Source organism: Archocentrus centrarchus, chromosome 14, assembly GCF_007364275.1.
Source record: "Archocentrus centrarchus isolate MPI-CPG fArcCen1 chromosome 14, fArcCen1, whole genome shotgun sequence".
Taxonomy (NCBI): Eukaryota; Metazoa; Chordata; class Actinopteri; order Cichliformes; family Cichlidae; genus Archocentrus; species Archocentrus centrarchus.
The window spans coordinates 16,569,995-16,577,316 of NC_044359.1; the positions used below are offsets into that span (position 1 = coordinate 16,569,995).

The 7,322-nt window shown below is 38.2% G+C and overlaps 1 long non-coding RNA gene across 1 annotated transcript; it reads left to right on the top strand.

Moving 5' to 3' along the window:
• The first annotated feature begins 307 nt into the window (after positions 1-307).
• Positions 308-1,065, top strand: LOC115792135 (uncharacterized). The gene is made up of 3 exons (XR_004021007.1): positions 308-399; positions 574-631; positions 950-1,065. It is a non-coding gene; the product is annotated as an uncharacterized LOC115792135 (long non-coding RNA).
• The last annotated feature ends 6,257 nt before the right edge of the window (positions 1,066-7,322 follow it).

Here is a 7,322-nt window from a genome sequence, read left to right on the forward strand (position 1 = left end):
CCACCTTACAGTGCCTTTCTCCTGCCTCAGCACCATGGGATGCTCCCCAACTCTGGAACCGTCTCCCACCAGACATCTGAAATACTGGCTCTCTTCCTGCCTTCCTATTTAATTTCTTGTTCTCTGCCTTTATGTATTTTCTGTGATTTGGTTTTGATCTCACCTCTGTAAAGTGTCCTTGGGTGTCTAGAAAGGGGCTTACACATAAAATGTCTTATTATTATGTTTGGTAACTACACTCACAGTGAGTCTAGTACTTCAGTAGGACTGAATGTAAATAACTTCTTCCTCGATTCTCTCCACACAAAGGGAAAGCACCTGAAATATACCACCCAGTGTCAGTGGAAAAAGCACAGGCCAGTCAATGATGTGCAAAGGAGACGGCTTATCTTAAATATGGTGAGTGACTGTTTCAGCTGTGACTGTTGTGATGTGACATTAGCTAAAAAGCACAGAAATGTCTCGTATGACAATAGTTATTGGATCATTTTTATAAGTCTAAGCATAAATTCATATTGATCCATTATGAATTTGGTCATAAACATGCAACACAATCTGATTCTGTCTGAACAGAAAATGATTTTGATCTACATGATCATCGCAGCTCCAGCAGTGACCGCTGTGGCACAAGGTACACTTCAACTATTAAATATTATGTAGAAGAACAAAATAAGTTCACACTGTTAAGTCATTCAGAAAAAGCAATTTAGTGCTTTAGCTTATTATTTATTTTGTCTGATAGAAGAAAATTTCTAAAACCTACATGTTTAATACAGTGCTGTATAAGATGTCAGATAATGGTGTCATTCTATCAGGGACATGAGTTTGGTCAATAACTATAAATAGAAACCAGTTAAAATACATAGAATTTATATGGTTTTCAATTTAGTGAAAATACATGATAATGATTCATTTCCCTCTTTGCATTAATTATTTATTTTCTTATCAGGGTCTTTGGAATGCAATCTAACTGAACCGGGAGTCCAGAAGTGTTTTGGAGTTTTAGGAAAACCATTCAGTTTTTACCTACCCACTGACCCGCATACAAAGACAAGACTGGAAAAGAATGCAGACAGCATTTTAACATTTAAAAATTATTCATTCATTAGCATAAATGAAAAATACAAGAATCATACTGAATTCATCACAAATGGAGTTTTTAAGCTCAAAAATGCAACAAAAGGTGACTCTGGAGAATACAAACTGGAGACATATACTACTGAAGGTATATCTTTGTACACAGTTACCATCCATCTGCATATACTAGGGAAGAGCAAAAACTAATCGCAAACATGTTATTGTTCTTGTCAAAATGTGATTTAAAAACAAATAATTGTTTTAAATCTTAAAAGCAGGAAAGTGTTGTGCACCATGTGTCTGAAAGGCCACAAAAATCAAAACCTGCAGTTTTTTAGTCAGTTTTGCTGGTACCTATATGAACAGAGTTTCCAGATTATATTTATCATTATTCTTACTGCTGGTTACATATTGTAAGTGAGTATTCATTTTTGTACACATATTGCATAGATATAGATGACAGTTTGCAGAGCTGGCAGTGAATGTCATTTCATTGCATCTATATGTATGTTTGTTTTTCAGCTCCTGTGTCAGAACCAGCTGTATCTCAGATGTGTTTGTCACCGAGACAGATGACAGTCAGCTGCTCCTCTGAAGGAGATGACGTAGAATTCATTTCGTATTTGGATGATAACTCATTGATACAAACCAAAGAAAACATTTCAAATATTACAATCAGCCTACCTGGTCAACTGATGGGAAACCTGACGTGTATTGCTCAAAACAATGTCAGCAGAGAACAAACCATCATCCATCTTAAAAGCTGTACAGGTATTGTTCTTTGCTACAAAAAGAAATATATGTAAACATTTTCATGTGAAATTTATTGTAAAGCTAAAAACAAACTTGAAAAATTTTACAACAGCAGTCTGTGTGAAAAAGGTATGTTGATCAAAGTGCCCTAAAGTTCACAAAATATGCAATCTGCTGTTTTTTTTTTAAATTACTTTTGCAGGTTCCAATAGGAACAGAGTTTCTGTAGATATCAATAGCAGTTTGCTGACCTGGCAGAGGATGTTACATTGCAACTGGAACTGCATCCATATTTGACTTTATGTTTGTCTTTCAGCTCCTGTGTCAGAGCCAGCTGTATCTCAGATGTGTTTGTCACCAGAACAGGTGACAGTCAGCTGCTCCTCTGAAGGAGATGACATGGAGTTCCTTTTGTCTTTGGACGATAACTTGTTGATACAGACCACAGCCAAGAGTTCAAATGTTACCATCAGATTACATGGGCAACTGATGGGAAAGCTGGTGTGTACTGCTCAAAACAATATCAGCAGAGAACAAACAGTCATTCACCTCACAGGCTGTACAGGTAGTTTCAACAGTTTTATTATGTTCTAGTCTACTGAAGTAGTCGTTGATTTTATTATTTTATTTCTTTTGGTTAGCATATGTACTCACAGTCTTATTTTAAGTCATTTATTTTAGTAAAAACAAAACAAAAATAAATCTTACAGCTCTATAGACAGGTTGGGTTTTAGAGACTGAAGCATAAATGCATAAATTAAAAGTACGTACATAATAACAACTTGAGGACACTATAATCCTACAAACTATATTATATATATTACACACACACACATGCTATATTATATATATATATATATATATATATATATATATATATATATATGTGTGTGTGTGTTTGTGTGTGTGTATGTGTGCCTGTGTCATACATTATCTCAACAGCTTTGTCTTAATAGTCTTAAAATTCTTCTTGATTCTTTATTTTCTAGATGCTGGTTCTCATCTGTGTGTTGTGGCTATGGCTGTGGTAGGAGGCATTACCACTCTGCTTGTTTTGGCTGTGCTTCTTGGTATCAGGCATTTCAATAAGACGATTGGCATCATGCCTGTTAATGAAGGTAACATTTACTTTGTGTCTTATATTTACTATGTGAGTTATCTCAACTGTCCTTTCTTTATAAATTCTGTACAACACTGAAATTTATGCACAGTTTTGCCAAATTCTTATAAAACCATTGCAGTCAGTGCCATGGTTTGTTGGTCAAAGAGACTTTTTTTGTACTTTTGCCTCTGTATACTACCACAATGAACTTTAAATCAGTGAATCAAACTGCTATTGAAATGCAGATTTCCAGCTTTGATTTAAAGGGGTTTAACAAAAATTTTCTATTAACTGTTTAGAAATTATGGACATCTTTGTACACAGGCTCTAATTTTCAGAGGGTCAAAAAGAAGTGTACAAACCAATATATTTTAAATATGGGGATTGCTTTTAAAATCTGGATGAAATCCTTTTCATTCTTTGTAGTATGACTGCCTAACCCTACAACCTACAGACATTATCAAATACTATTTTTCCTCCCTTGAGATGCTCTGCCAGGCCTTTAGTGCAGCAGCCTTCAATCGCTGCTTTTTTTGCAGCCTCTCTGCATTAAGTTTTGTTTTTAATAACTTAAAAGCGTATTGTATTGGGTTGAGATCAGTGACTAAACTGGCCTTTGAATAATATCCCATCTATTTGCCTTGAGAATGTCGGGTTTATTTGAAGTAGGGCTGCATAAAATGATTATTTTAGTAATCGAGTATTCTATCGATTATTCCATCGATTAATTGAGTAATCGGATAAGAAATACTTTTTTTATTAACAGTTTATCTGCATATTTTAACTTCCGTAATGCAGTTTCTCGCCATGTGAACAAACAGCGGTGGATGGAGCAGCTACAAAGTTCTCTTTTCTTCACCTTAACACATGCTGATCAGGTGCTTGATGAAGGACCTCCAGCTGTTTCACAGATTTAATGGTGGTTACTAAAAGAAAAAGCTGCTGTTTTGGACGCTGGAAAAACGTTTCCTTTTTCACTACTTGAGCTCACCGTCTCAGCTTTGCCTCTTTGCGCTTGCGCAGTTAACACCGCTGCCTGCTATGAGTGTTTTGAAAAACTAGTGGCTGCGGGAGCCATGGCGCATGTGTGAGTAATGTTGTAATGCTTTGTATTCGCAAGCATTCTCGAAATACGTTTCTACTGCAGGTCTATATTTAGTCACTAATAAGGGATTAACGTATAAAAAATATTTTGACGGAGCCCCTCGGTCCTGGGGGGCGGGCCTTCCGGTACCGAACCATCGCTAGTGCTAATGGCCCGCGCTCGCTAGCAAACCAGTTCTGGTAGCTACAGCTTAAGTAAAGACAAAAATAACAGCTGAAATTCTCAGCGAGCACAACACACCCAGACACACAGAGAGCAGTGGAGGCGTGGAAATGCACGTCAGCGATAGTTGCCACCCATCCGTAAAGTACGGAACCCCGCATGTTACGGAGCCGTATTTCACAGAGTCCTGTAACATACGGGGTTCTGTATTTTACAGACAGGTGGCAACTCTAGCGATGATCCACTCTGTGTTAAATGAAATCCATCGCAGCGACGGAGAGCTTTTTAGAATGTGTGTGTGTGTGTGTGTGTACGTGAGTGATTCACACTCCAGTCCAGTAGGTGGCAGTAATGCAGTTCTATGTTGGTCTGCCAGCCACCAATAAACCCACAAAAAGATGACGGAGCACTAATGCTGTGAATGCTAGTGAGGAGCGCCGCTTACACCGAGACAGCTGGGTTCTGCAGAGTTTAAAAGAAGCATCGACACAGTAAAATTTGTGTCGATAATTTTTTTGAATCGAGTTAATCGATGAATCGTTGCACCCCTATTTTGAAGTATGCTTTAGGTCAATATCCATTTGCACTGCAAAGCGTTTTTCTTATAGGTTGTGCAGTATTTGAGCAGAAAGTGTATCCCTGCACACTTCAGAATACATCCTGATACTTCTATCAGTATTCAATAAACCCTAGTGACCCAGTTCCACTGGCAGCCATGCACACCCATACCATACCATTACTTTCACCATGTGGTATAATGTGGTAGGTTTCTGATCATAAGCTGTTCCCCTTCTTTTCCATAATTTTTTATTTCCTATCATTCGGATGCAAGTTAATATTGGTTTTATTTCTCCTGAGATTTTCTTCCAGAACTGTACAGGCTTTTTTTTAGATATTTTCTGGCAAAGTCAAAATTGGCCTTCCTCTGCTTGTGTGTCCCTGAAACCAAACCACTGGTTTGGTTTCAGGGACATAAGATGAGTGGATGAAGGTGCACACAGGTAGACTAGAGCCTGTGCAGGAGGTGCAACCTGAAAGAGATTGTGTCAAGATGATGTCATGGGAGACTGTAGCTAGTATTGCATGCTAGTCTATGACTTTGGGAATTAAGAAGAGGAAATGGCTGAAGGCAAAGCCAAGGAGAAGGAAGAATGTTGCACAGATTTCAGGGACGAGTTGAGATGGGTTGTCCGTGGTAGGGAAGAGTTAGCAGATGACTGAGAAAGTTCAGCTCAAGTGGTAAGGAACTGTGCCAAAAAAGGTTTTTGGTCTATCCTCTGATGAGTAAGTACAGGAAAGTATTTCAAGGAAGAGGTTGGTAATTAAAATGTGGCATTTTCAAGGAGTATGTCTGTGTAGGTTCTCAGTCATCTATGTCATGGTAGTCTCTGGAGCTTGAAAAAAACAAAACAGCTGGACTTCTTTAAGTTTCTTGAAGACATTTCACCTCTCATCCGAAAGGCTTCTTCAGTTCAAAAAGCACTGTCTGGAGAGTCCCAGGTTTTTAAACTCCAGTGGGGGTTGTCCCCTGGAGGTTGTAACGTCTGGGTTGTGTTCAGTGGTGAAGAGGAGGCGGCGGGCGTACTTATCAGGCAGCCAAAAACGCACAACCACAATGGTACTGGGAATTCCACAGTGTTATCCTTCAATAGACGTATTCTTCACAACCTTGTAAAGCCCAGTTGAACGGCTGCTGCATTACCACACATGAAAACAAGCAGTGCTCATACAACCCGTGACAATACAAAGATTTAAGGAAAGAAAATTTAGAGGTTCGCCTCAAGCCAAATGTCCGTCTGCAAACGTTTCTCCCGCGCTCTCTACAGAGGAGCGCTGGGCGCACACTGGTGACATCATTAACGAAAAGCTTAGACTGTTGTAAAGAGACACCACTATTACGACTGTTACAAGGTGTTCGCTCACCCACTATTGCTCATATGCATAACTGCATGCACCAAGGTGTGAAAAAAGGTTATTACAATCAGTGGTTTCAGGTGAAACCACTGTGAGACTCTGCCCCACTCTATCTAGTGACCTATTGAAATCACCTGAAGAAAGTTGTGAGTGGGTGCTGAGGCACCTGGGAAGAGAGCTCACTGTAAATAGGGAACAGCTGGTGTTGTAATCCACCACCTCTGTTCAGTCGTTCACAGTGGACATAGATGGCTTGTTGGCAACACACCACATCACACTGAAAACTCCACAGACTTTACCGAAAAGGACTGCAATCTAACACTGAATCCAGATGAAACCATAGTGTCCTTTGATGTGGTTTCACTTTTCACTTGCATATTTTATTCATATATATATATATATATATATATATATATATATATATATATATATATATATATATATATACAGCATATATACAGTGTAATTTTGGTGAAACTGTAACTAATTAAGTAAAATGTTTTATATATTGCACCTTCTAGATAAAAATTATGAAGTGCTTCACAATAGTCAAAGGAAAAACAATACACAGTAAAATACACACAAAAAAAAAACACAAAGCAAGCCTGTACAAATAAGTCTTGAGCTGCTTGAGCTGATTCTGTGGAGTCCACAGATCTCAGGTGTAATGGTAGTGCATTCCATAGTTTAGAAGCTGCAACCTCAAATGTCTTATTTAATTTTCAGTTTAATCAGTTTAAAATCCATCAATTGATTTTGGTCAGAAGACATGCGACAGGCTGGCTCAAGGCTATTAACACGTAACACCTAAATTTCTGACATTTGGTTGAACTAACAGTGATAAAGAGCAAAGATTATTGAACACCGTGGGAACAAAACTTTCAAGAGCACAAACGAGAACTTCTGTTTTCCCAGTGTCTAGTGAAAGATAATTAGCAGTTATCCAGTTCTTTATAGCATCAACACGGTCCTGAAGAATAGATTTTTTTAGTTTTTTAACATTCCATGAAGAAAAGGAAATGCACAGTTGGATATCATCTGCATGACAATGATAAGGTGCCCAAAATGTCTAAGATGTAATAAGTACAGAGTAAACAAAATAGGCCCAAAAACAGAACCTTGGGTCACACCACAGGACAAAGTGGCAGATGAGGATACAAAACTATCAGCAGAAACTGAGAAACTTCTGTCTGAGAGGTAAGAGTAAAA